General features: G+C 58.0%; 1 protein-coding gene across 1 annotated transcript in view; it reads right to left on the minus strand.

The window, feature by feature from the left end:
- SLC29A1 (solute carrier family 29 member 1 (Augustine blood group)) overlaps positions 1–11364 on the minus strand; it is a 187861-nt gene extending 176497 nt beyond the window's left edge. The window contains exon 1 of the mRNA XM_075598826.1: positions 11257–11364. The gene's annotated coding sequence lies outside the window, so the exon portion shown is untranslated. The remainder of the gene's footprint in view (positions 1–11256) is intronic.
- Positions 11365–13012: the final 1648 nt, after the last annotated feature.

Below are 13012 nucleotides of genomic sequence, written 5' to 3' on the forward strand. Positions count from 1 at the left end.
TACCCGTACATGCCAGATCTCCATACCCCCCGCACCCGCTCACATTACTCCCCGTACACAGCACTGTACCCGTACATGCCAGATCTCCATACCCCCGCACCCGCTCACATTACTCCCCGTACACAGCGCTGTACCCGTACATGCCAGATCTCCATACCCCCCGCACCCGCTCACATTACTCCCCGTACACAGCGCTGTACCCGTACATGCCAGATCTCCATACCCCCGCACCCGCTCACATTACTCCCTGTACACAGCGCTGTACCCGTACATGCCAGATCTCCATACCCCCTCACCCGCTCACATTACTCCCCGTACACAGCGCTGTACCTGTACATGCCAGATCTCCATACCCCCCGCACCCGCTCACATTACTCCCCGTACACAGCACTGTACCTGTACATGCCAGATCTCCATACCCCCGCACCCGCTCACATTACTCCCCGTACACAGCACTGTACCTGTACATGCCAGATCTCCATACCCCCGCACCCGCTCACATTACTCCCCGTACACAGCGCTGTACCCGTACATGCCAGATCTCCATACCCCCGCACCCGCTCACATTACTCCCCGTACACAGCGCTGTACCTGTACATGCCAGATCTCCATACCCCCGCACCCGCTCACATTACTCCCTGTACACAGCGCTGTACCTGTACATGCCAGATCTCCATACCCCCCGCACCCGCTCACATTACTCCCTGTACACAGCGCTGTACCTGTACATGCCAGATCTCCATACCCCCGCACCCGCTCACATTACTCCCTGTACACAGCGCTGTACCTGTACATGCCAGATCTCCATACCCCCCGCACCCGCTCACATTACTCCCTGTACACAGCGCTGTACCTGTACATGCCAGATCTCCATACCCCCGCACCCGCTCACATTACTCCCTGTACACAGCGCTGTACCTGTACATGCCAGATCTCCATACCCCCCGCACCCGCTCACATTACTCCCTGTACACAGAGCTGTACCCGTACATACCAGATCTCCATACCCCCCGCACCCGCTCACATTACTCCCTGTACACAGCGCTGTACCCGTACATGCCAGATCTCCATACCCCCCGCACCCGCTCACATTACTCCCTGTACACAGCGCTGTACCCGTACATGCCAGATCTCCATACCCCCCGCACCCGCTCACATTACTCCCTGTACACAGCGCTGTACCCGTACATGCCAGATCTCCATACCCCCGCACCCGCTCACATTACTCCCCGTACACAGCACTGTACCCGTACATGCCAGATCTCCATACCCCCGCACCCGCTCACATTACTCCCTGTACACAGCGCTGTACCCGTACATGCCAGATCTCCATACCCCCCGCACCCGCTCACATTACTCCCCGTACACAGCGCTGTACCCGTACATGCCAGATCTCCATACCCCCGCACCCGCTCACATTACTCCCCGTACACAGCGCTGTACCCGTACATGCCAGATCTCCATACCCCCCGCACCCGCTCACATTACTCCCCGTACACAGCGCTGTACCCGTACATGCCAGATCTCCATACCCCCGCACCCGCTCACATTACTCCCTGTACACAGCGCTGTACCCGTACATGCCAGATCTCCATACCCCCCGCACCCGCTCACATTACTCCCTGTACACAGCGCTGTACCCGTACATACCAGATCTCCATACCCCCCGCACCCGCTCACATTACTCCCTGTACACAGCACTGTACCCGTACATGCCAGATCTCCATACCCCCCGCACCCGCTCACATTACTCCCCGTACACAGCGCTGTACCCGTACATGCCAGATCTCCATACCCCGCACCCGCTTACATTACTCCCCGTACACAGCGCTGTACCCGTACATGCCAGATCTCCATACCCCCGCACCCGCTCACATTACTCCCTGTACACAGCACTGTACCCGTACATGCCAGATCTCCATACCCCCCGCACCCGCTCACATTACTCCCTGTACACAGCGCTGTACCCGTACATGCCAGATCTCCATACCCCCCGCACCCGCTCACATTACTCCCTGTACACAGCGCTGTACCCGTACATGCCAGATCTCCATACCCCCGCACCCGCTCACATTACTCCCCGTACACAGCGCTGTACCAGTACATGCCAGATCTCCATACCCCCGCACCCGCTCACATTACTCCCTGTACACAGCACATGCCCCGTGTTTCTTTACACGCCGGGACAGTAAACACCGGCGGCGTGTGTTCTCAGTGACACGTCTGTGTGTTTTGTCGTCAGTGAAATTGTATTGAGATGTTTTTTATTGAATGGGAGAGAGAATAATTACAATGTCTGTGATAAACACAGGAAGTTTCCGCAGAATCCCCCCCACGCCCACAGGAACCCCCCCACGCCCGCAGGAACCCCCCCACGCCCGCAGGAACCCCCCCCCCACGCCCACAGAATCCCCCCCACGCCCGCAGAATCTCCCCCACGCCCGCAGAATCTCCCCCACGCCCGCAGGAACCCCCCCACGCCCGCAGGAACCCCCCCACGCCCGCAGGAACCCCCCCACGCCCGCAGGAACCCCCCCACGCCCGCAGGAACCCCCCCACGCCCGCAGGAACCCCCCCACGCCCGCAGGAACCCCCCCCACGCCCGCAGAATCCCCCCCACGCCCGCAGAATCCCCCCCCACGCCCGCAGAATCCCCCCACGCCCGCAGAATCCCCCCACGCCCGCAGAACCCCCCCACGCCCGCATTGTTCTTTGTGGGACAAACTCATTCCACGGTGCGATATCAGCCACGCCCCGTAACGAGCCGGGGCCCGTGGGAGGGGAAAGATTGTGAAAAATGTCTCCACCCTTCTCTGGGCCACGCAGATAGTCTCATACAGACAGAGAGGCGGCTACCACATTACTCCAAGCCACGCAAAGGGGGGAAGCAGGGCAGGCCACGCAAAGGGGGGAAGCAGGGCAGGCCACGCTGGCAGTGAGGGGGGGAAGCAGGGCAGGCCACGCTGGCAGTGAGGGGGGGAAGCAGGGCAGGCCACGCTGGCAGTGAGGGGGGAAGCAGGGCAGGCCACACTGGCAGTGGGGGGGGGAGGAAGCAGGGCAGGCCACGCTGACAGTGGGGGGGGGGGAGGAAGCAGGGCAGGCCACGCTGGTAGTGAGGGGGGAAGCAGGGCAGGCCACGCTGGCAGTGATGTTGGAAGCAGGGCAGGCCACGCTGACAGTGACGGGGACCAGGGCAGGCCACGCTGTTAGTGAGTGGGGAAGCAGGGCAGGCCACGCTGGCAGTGGGGGGAGAAGCAGGACAGGCCACGCTGACAGTGAGGGGGGAAGCAGGGCAGGCCACGCTGGCAGTGGGGGGGGGGAGGAAGCAGGGCAGGCCACACTGGCAGTGGGGGGGGGGAGGAAGCAGGGCAGGCCACGCTGGTAGTGAGGGGGGAAGCAGGGCAGGCCACGCTGGCAGTGAGGTTGGAAGCAGGGCAGGCCACGCTGACAGTGACGGGGACCAGGGCAGGCCACGCTGTTAGTGAGTGGGGAAGCAGGGCAGGCCACGCTGCAAGTGAGGGGAGAAGCAGGACAGGCCACGCTGACAGTGAGGGGGGAAGCAGGGCAGGCCACGCTGGCAGTGGGGGGGGGGGAGGAAGCAGGGCAGGCCACGCTGGTAGTGAGGGGGGAAGCAGGGCAGGCCACGCTGGCAGTGAGGTTGGAAGCAGGGCAGGCCACGCTGACAGTGACGGGGACCAGGGCAGGCCACGCTGGCAGTGAGGGGGGAAGCAGGGCAGGCCACGCTGACAGTGACGGGGACCAGGGCAAGCCACACTGACAGTGACCAGGGCAAGCCACGCTAACAGTGACCAGGGCAGGCCACGCTGGCAGTAAGGGGGGGAAGCAGGGCAGGCCACGCTGGCAGTGAGGGGGGGAAGCAGGGCAGGCCACGCTGGCAGTGAGGGGGGAAGCAGGGCAGGCCACGCTGGCAGTGAGTGGGGGAAGCAAGGCAGGCCACGCTGGCAGTGAGGGGAGAAGCAGGACAGGCCAAGCTGACAGTGAGGGGGGAAGCAGGGCAGGCCACGCTGGCAGTGAGGGGGGAAGCAGGGCAGGCCACGCTGGCAGTGAGTGGGGGAAGCAAGGCTGGCCACGCTGGCAGTGAGGGGGGAAGCAGGGCAGGCCACGCTGGCAGTGAGGGGGGAAGCAGGGCATGCCACGCTGGCAGTGAGGGGGGGAAGCAGGGCAGGCCACGCTGGCAGTGAGGGGGGGAAGCAGGGCAGGCCACGCTGACAGTGAGGGGGGGAAGCAGGGCAGGCCACGCTGACAGTGAGGGGGGGAAGCAGGGCAGGCCACGCTGACAGTGAGGGGGGAAAGCAGGGCAGGCCACGCTGACAGTGAGGGGGGAAGCAGGGCAGGCCACGCTGACAGTGAGGGGGGGAAGCAGGGCAGGCCACGCTGGCAGTGGGGGGGGGAAGCAGGGCAGGCCACGCTGGCAGTGAGGGGGGAAGCAGGGCAGGCCATGCTGACAGTGACCAGGGCAAGCCATGCTAACAGTGACCAGGGCAGGGCAAGCCACGCTAACAGTGACCAGGGCAGGCCACGCTGGCAGTAAGGGGAGGAAGCAGGGCAGGCCACACTGGCAGTGAGGGAGGAAGCAGGGCAGGCCACACTGGCAGTGAGGGAGGAAGCAGGGCAGGCCACACTGGCAGTGAGGGAGGAAGCAGGGCAGGCCACGCTGGCAGTGAGGGGGGAAGCAGGGCAGGCCACGCTGGCAGTGAGGGGGGAAGCAGGGCAGGCCACGCTGACAGTGACCAGGGCAAGCCACGCTGACAGTGACCAGGGCAAGCCACGCTAACAGTGACCAGGGCAGGCCACGCTGGCAGTGAGGGGGGAAGCAGGGCAGGCCACGCTGGCAGTGAGGGGGGAAGCAGGGCAGGCCACGCTGGCAGTGAGGGGGGGAAGCAGGGCAGGCCACGCTGGCAGTGAGGGGGAGTAGCAGGGCAGGCCACGCTGGCAGTGAGGGGAGAAGCAGGCCAGGCCACGCTGGCAGTGAGGGGAGAAGCAGGACAGGCCACGCTGACAGTGAGTGGGGGAAGCAGGGCAGGCCACGCTGGCAGTGAGGGGGGAAGCAGGGCAGGCCACGCTGGCAGTGAGGGGGGGAAGCAGGGCAGGCCACGCTGGCAGTGAGGGGGAGTAGCAGGGCAGGCCACGCTGGCAGTGAGGGGAGAAGCAGGCCAGGCCACGCTGGCAGTGAGGGGAGAAGCAGGACAGGCCACGCTGACAGTGAGTGGGGGAAGCAGGGCAGGCCACGCTGGCAGTGAGGGGGGAAGCAGGGAAGGCCACGATGGCAGTGAGGGGGGGGGAAGCAGGGCAGGCCACGCTGACAGTGAGGGGGGGAAGCAGGGCAGGCCACGCGGTCAATGAGGGGGGGAAGCAGGGCAGGCCACGCGGTCAGTGAGGGGGGGAAGCAGGGCAGGCCACGCTGGCAGTGAGGGGGTGGGGAAGCAGGGCAGGCCACGCTGACAGTGAGGGGGGTTTAGCGGTTAGGGGGTTAAGGAGAGGGTTTTAGGTCAGGGTTGCAGTTTAGGATAAGGGGTTCGGGTAAGGGGCTTAGGGTTTTAGGTTAGGGGGCAGCGTCGTCAGTATTCGGGGTTAAGATGAGAGGTTTTGGGGTGAGGGATAAGGTTCGGGGCTTGGTGCGTCCGGCAGAGGGATATATCGGTGTGAGCGGCAGCTAAACAGCGGCAGTGATCACATGTCCTGTACCGCTTCTACGTGAGACCGCCTTCCCAAAGAGCGAGACCGCCTTCCCAAAGAGCGAGACCACCTTCCCAAAGAGCGAGACCGCCTTCCCAAAGAGCGAGAGACCGCCTTCCCAAAGAGAGAGAGACCGCCTTCCCAAAGAGAGAGAGACCGCCTTCCCAAAGAGAGCGAGACCGCCTTCCCAAAGAGCGAGACCGCCTTCCCAAAGAGCGAGACCGCCTTCCCAAAGAGCGAGACCGCCTTCCCAAAGAGCGAGACCGCCTTCCCAAAGAGCGAGACCGCCTTCCCAAAGAGCGAGACCGCCTTCCCAAAGAGCGAGACCGCCTTCCCAAAGAGCGAGACCGCCTTCCCAAAGAGCGAGAGACCGCTTTCCCAAAGAGCGAGAGACCGCCTTCCCAAAGAGCGAGACCGCCTTCCCAAAGAGCGAGACCGCCTTCCCAAAGAGCGAGACCGCCTTCCCAAAGAGCGAGACCGCCTTCCCAAAGAGCGAGACCGCCTTCCCAAAGAGCGAGACCGCCTTCCCAAAGAGCGAGACCGCCTTCCCAAAGAGCGAGACCGCCTTCCCAAAGAGCGAGACCGCCTTCCCAAAGTGAGGGAGACCGCCTTCCCAAAGTGAGGGAGACCCCCTTCCCAAAGTGAGGGAGACCGCCTTCCCAAAGTGAGGGAGACCGCCTTCCCAAAGTGAGGGAGACCGCCTTCCCAAAGTGAGGGAGACCGCCTTCCCAAAGTGAGGGAGACCGCCTTCCCAAAGTGAGGGAGACCGCCTTCCCAAAGTGAGGGAGACCGCCTTCCCAAAGTGAGGGAGACCGCCTTCCCAAAGTGAGGGAGACCGCCTTCCCAAAGTGAGGGAGACCGCCTTCCCAAAGAGAGAGAGACCGCCTTCCCAAAGTGAGGGAGACCCCCTTCCCAAAGAGGGAGACCGCCTTCCCAAAGTGAGGGAGACCGCCTTCCCAAAGTGAGGGAGACCGCCTTCCCAAAGAGGGAGACCCCTGTTCAATGAATGTGTGCCTTTTCAATGGGAGCGACCATTTACCAATGAGAGAGACCGCCTTCCCAATGAGTGAGACCGCCTTCCCAATGAGTGAGACCGCCTTCCCAATGAGTGAGACCGCCTTCCCAATGAGTGAGACCGCCTTCCCAAAGAGCGAGACCGCCTTCCAAACTGAAAGACGACCTTCCATAAGACCCTGTCAGGCGCTGGAGGGCATTATTAGGTTGCTAAAGTGCCTCGGCACGAAACGCGTAGGTGCGTTTGTTCAGTCCATCTGTTTGTGAGCCTGCAATAAGACTGATGTGACTATCTGGAGTCCTCCTGCTGCGCTGCGTCACACGCGGCCTCCCTGGATTGCTACGGATTGCACGCTATGGATATATCGTTGGAGTGCTGCAAGCTGGCAGGTAATGGGCCACTGTGCCCTGATACAAGCTGGCAGGTAATGGGCCACCGTGCCCTGATACAAGCTGGCAGGTAATGGGCCACTGTGCCCTGATACAAGCTGGCAGGTAATGGGCCACTGTGCCCTGATACAAGCTGGCAGGTAATGGGCCACCGTACCCTGATACAAGCTGGCAGGTAATGGGCCACTGTGCCCTGATACAAGCTGGCAGGTAATGGGCCACTGTGCCCTGATACAAGCTGGCAGGTAATGGGCCACCGTACCCTGATACAAGCTGGCAGGTAATGGGCCACTGTGCCCTGATACAAGCTGGCAGGTAATGGGCCACCGTGCCCTGATACAAGCTGGCAGGTAATGGGCCACTGTGCCCTGATACAAGCTGGCAGGTAATGGGCCACTGTGCCCTGATACAAGCTGGCAGGTAATGGGCCACCGTACCCTGATACAAGCTGGCAGGTAATGGGCCACTGTGCCCTGATACAAGCTGGCAGGTAATGGGCCACCGTGCCCTGATACAAGCTGGCAGGTAATGGGCCACCGTGCCCTGATACAAGCTGGCAGGTAATGGGCCACCGTGCCCTGATACAAGCTGGCAGGTAATGGGCCACCGTGCCCTGATACAAGCTGGCAGGTAATGGGCCACCGTGCCCTGATACAAGCTGGCAGGTAATGGGCCACCGTGCCCTGATACAAGCTGGCAGGTAATGGGCCACCGTGCCCTGATACAAGCTGGCAGGTAATGGGCCACCGTGCCCTGATACAAGCTGGCAGGTAATGGGCCACTGTGCCCTGATACAAGCTGGCAGGTAATGGGCCACCGTGCCCTGATACAAGCTGGCAGGTAATGGGCCACCGTGCCCTGATACAAGCTGGCAGGTAATGGGCCACCATGCCCTGATACAAGCTGGCAGGTAATGGGCCACCGTGCCCTGATACAAGCTGGCAGGTAATGGGCCACTGTGCCCTGATACAAGCTGGCAGGTAATGGGCCACCGTGCCCTGATACAAGCTGGCAGGTAATGGGCCACCGTGCCCTGATACAAGCTGGCAGGTAATGGGCCACCGTACCCTGATACAAGCTGGCAGGTAATGGGCCACTGTGCCCTGATACAAGCTGGCAGGTAATGGGCCACCGTGCCCTGATACAAGCTGGCAGGTAATGGGCCACCGTGCCCTGATACAAGCTGGCAGGTAATGGGCCACCGTGCCCTGATACAAGCTGGCAGGTAATGGGCCACCGTGCCCTGATACAAGCTGGCAGGTAATGGGCCACTGTGCCCTGATACAAGCTGGCAGGTAATGGGCCACCGTGCCCTGATACAAGCTGGCAGGTAATGGGCCACCGTGCCCTGATACAAGCTGGCAGGTAATGGGCCACTGTGCCCTGATACAAGCTGGCAGGTAATGGGCCACCGTGCCCTGATACAAGCTGGCAGGTAATGGGCCACTGTGCCCTGATACAAGCTGGCAGGTAATGGGCCACTGTGCCCTGATACAAGTCCTGTCAGTACTTTATTGGCTTTATATTGTGATTTCCCTATGTGGGGACATTGGTGATAGTGTCACTATTTGTGGTTGGTACTCGTGTCCCCTAGGTCTATTCATGACTGATTCCTCATCACCATCCTATCAGTATCTGGACATTAAATTATTATCATTATTACCATCAAGTTTGATATAGAGCCCAACACTGATTTTGGGACCATTTCACATATCTCACATAATCCGGGTTTCCCCTGCAGTAAGCAGCTCCCTTGAGTGACAGGGGGGGGGGCGGGCTAAGGCCTGTGAAATGCCCAATCAAGGACTCAAACCGTGGACCCTCCCCCTGGGTACGTAAGGGGCTGCACAGCCAAATTTAGCAGGCTTGGGAGTGTGGACACAAAAAACAAAACTGTGCGCTACTACCTAACTACCTATAAAGTATAAATATATACAGTGCAGTGACTATACCATCAATTTAGTGATAAAAAATTTATAAAAAATTAAACCACAACTCCCACAGTGAGATAATTATACATTAAATAATAAGTGCCACATAACCGTGTTGGGGATAATGGCGTCTGCAGCTGTAAACGCAGGGGTGGCTCAGCACCCCACACACACTAAGAGAATGGAAACAAAAGAAAACAGCGCACAACGCCAAATAGTGAAGCAAATTCAACAATATATTATAGAATTAAAAAGGGGGTAATATATCTGCGTACATGAAAAAAGTTGGTAAAAGGCATGTAGTGTGTATCACACTGTTTACCACTCGGCAGCTGTTAGCTGTAGATTCAGGTGCTAGCTTCCCTCTGCTGCTGCAGCTCAGTTGATTCTGGGGCAGGACGTCAGTCTTTTCACTCCCAAGGGGATTTCCCTTCATGCAGCCAGGTTCAGCAGCTGGTACTGGGGCTCGGTGAAATCGCTCCTGCTTCCTGGCCGATATGAAGCTGCTCCTGTACCTCGGCAGGTGTATCCTCTGCACAGAGGTTAAAACGCAGCTTGCTGGGGTGCCCTCAGCGTGCCACGATGCAGCAGTGGTGGATTCAATAGGGAAGTTTGAACAGTCTTACAAAGTCTCTCACAAGTGTCCAAAACAGCACACAGGATGAAATAAAAACAGGACAGGCCAATACATAGACAAAGGCCAATGTAAGCAGATATAAGGCAATAGAATGTTACATCCAACTAGTTTCGTAGAATTAACTACTTCTTCAGGGAATAATTAGGCCATTACCCAGAGGTCTTAAATACCTCACATAGATACCTTATTGGTCAACCAATTAGGGATAGACCAATCATCTATAATAGGTAATGGTCTGCGTGATAGGGAAGATGTGTAGTTTACTTTTAAAACAACAACTTTATTAACAGAAAAACGAAAAAAAAAAAAAAAACAATACCTATTTAATATAAACTTACATATAGACAAAACCTAGCATAAATAATTAAAAACATGCTGGAATAAAAGAAACACAATATTAATCGACTTAAAATAGACACCATCATTACTTGCATAAAAAGATGTAACTAGAAAAAAGCGTAGGATAAAGAAAGGAAAACAGAGATACAGAGATAAATGTTTTTTTTCTTTTTTTTTTTCGTTTTTCTGTTAATAAAGTTGTTGTTTTAAAAGTAAACTACACATCTTCCCTATCACGCAGACCATTACCTATTATAGATGATTGGTCTATCCCTAATTGGTTGACCAATAAGGTATCTATGTGAGGTATTTAAGACCTCTGGGTAATGGCCTAATTATTCCCTGAAGAAGTAGTTAATTCTACGAAACTAGTTGGATGTAACATTCTATTGCCTTATATCTGCTTACATTGGCCTTTGTCTATGTGTTGGCCTGTCCTGTTTTTATTTCATCCTGTGTGCTGTTTTGGACACTTGTGAGAGACTTTGTAAGACTGTTCAAACTTCCCTATTGAATCCACCACTGCTGCATCGTGGCACGCTGAGGGCACCCCAGCAAGCTGCGTTTTAACCTCTGTGCAGAGGATACACCTGCCGAGGTACAGGAGCAGCTTCATATCGGCCAGGAAGCAGGAGCGATTTCACCGAGCCCCAGTACCAGCTGCTGAACCTGGCTGCATGAAGGGAAATCCCCTTGGGAGTGAAAAGACTGACGTCCTGCCCCAGAATCAACTGAGCTGCAGCAGCAGAGGGAAGCAAGCACCTGAATCTACAGCTAACAGCTGCCGAGTGGTAAACAGTGTGATACACACTACATGCCTTTTACCAACTTTTTTCATGTACGCAGATATATTACCCCCTTTTTAATTCTATAATATATTGTTGAATTTGCTTCACTATTTGGCGTTGTGCGCTGTTTTCTTTTGTTTCCATTCTCTTGGGAGTGTGGAGTCCGGGCTCTGGCTGCCCCTCATCCCACCAGGGGAGGGGGACTACTGCCCCTCATCCCACCAGGGGAGGGGGACTACTGCCCCTCATCCCACCGGGGGAAGGGGACTACTGCCCCTCATCCCACCGGGGGAAGGGGACTACTGCCCCTCATCCCACCGGGGGAGGGGGACTACTGCCCCTCATCCCACCGGGGGAGGGGGACTACTGCCCCTCATCCCACCGGGGGAGGGGGACTACTGCCCCTCATCCCCACTGGGGGAGGGGGACTACATAATAAATTGCTTTTCATTTGACCTACCTCTGGTGCGTTCTGCATCAATCAGCGGCGGCAGTTTTTGCGGTACTATTTTGGATCGGAGAGACGCCACAAGGGGACACAGATCGCCCTACCCAGGGTACATCAGCGGCTGTTGAGGAGAGGGGAACAGTGACTGAGTAATAAAGTTACTCCACGCAGGACGTTTATACAGAGACACGGCTTCCTATACTGTGAGTAACAGTTACTCGGGTTCCTATACTGTGAGTAACAGTTACTCGGGTTCCTATACTGTGAGTAACAGTTACTCGGGTTCCTATACTGAGAACCCTCTGTCAGCGCTGACTCTCTCAGCGAAGGTTTGTTCTCCAATACGTTGAAGGAATTATGATATTGCTCTAGGGGCCACTAGCAGGTCTTCCGGATACCCATGCTTCAGCACAGACCCCCACTACACCCTGTCACAGACCCCCACTACAGCCTGTCACAGACCCCCACTACACCCTGTCACAGACCCCCACTACACCCTGTCACAGACCCCCACTACACCCTGTCACAGAACCCTACTGCACCCTGTCACAGACCCCCACTGCACCCTGTCACAAACCCCCACTACACCCTGTCACAAACCCCCACTACACCCTGTCACAAACCCCCACTACACCCTGTCACAGACCCCCACTACACCCTGTCACAGACCCCCACTACACCCTGTCACAGACCCCCACTACACCCTGTCACAGACCCCCACTACACCCTGTCACAGACCCCCACTACACCCTGTCACAGACCCCCACTACACCCTGTCACAGACCCCCACTACACCCTGTCACAGACCCCCACTACACCCTGTCACAGACCCCCACTACACCCTGTCACAGACCCCCACTACACCCTGTCACAGACCCCCACTACACCCTGTCACAGACCCCCACTACACCCTGTCACAGACCCCCACTACACCCTGTCACAGACCCCCACTACACCCTGTCACAGACCCCCACTACACCCTGTCACAGACCCCCACTACAGCCTGACACAGACCCCCCTACACCCTGTCACAGACCCCCACTACACCCTGTCACAGACCCCCACTACACCCTGTCACAGACCCCCACTACACCCTGTCACAGACCCCGACTACACCCTGTCACAGACCCCCACTACACCCTGTCACAGACCCCCACTACACCCTGTCACAGACCCCCACTACACCCTGTCACAGACCCCCACTACACCCTGTCACAGACCCCCACTACACCCTGTCACAGACCCGCACTACACCCTGTCACAGACCCCCACTACACCCTGTCACAGACCCGCACTACACCCTGTCACAGACCCCCACTACACCCTGTCACAGACCCCCACTACACCCTGTCACAGACCCCCACTACAGCCTGTCACAGACCCCCACTACACCCTGACACAGACCCCCACTACACCCTGTCACAGACCCCCACTACAGCCTGACACAGACCCCCACTACACCCTGTCACAGACCCCCACTACAGCCTGACACAGACCCCCACTACACCCTGTCACAGACCCCCACTACACCCTGTCAAACCCGCACTACACCCTGTCACAGACCCCCACTACACCCTGTCACAGACCCCCACTACACCCTGTCACAGACCCCCACTACAGCCTGTCACAGACCCGCACTACACCCTGACACAGACCCCCACTACACCCTGTCACAGACCCCCACTACACCCTGTCACAGACCCACACTACAGCCTGACACAGACCCCCCTACACCCTGTCACAGACCCCCACTACACCCTGTCACAGA

Source organism: Ascaphus truei, chromosome 4 (genome assembly GCF_040206685.1).
Source record: "Ascaphus truei isolate aAscTru1 chromosome 4, aAscTru1.hap1, whole genome shotgun sequence".
Classification (NCBI taxonomy): Eukaryota; Metazoa; Chordata; class Amphibia; order Anura; family Ascaphidae; genus Ascaphus; species Ascaphus truei.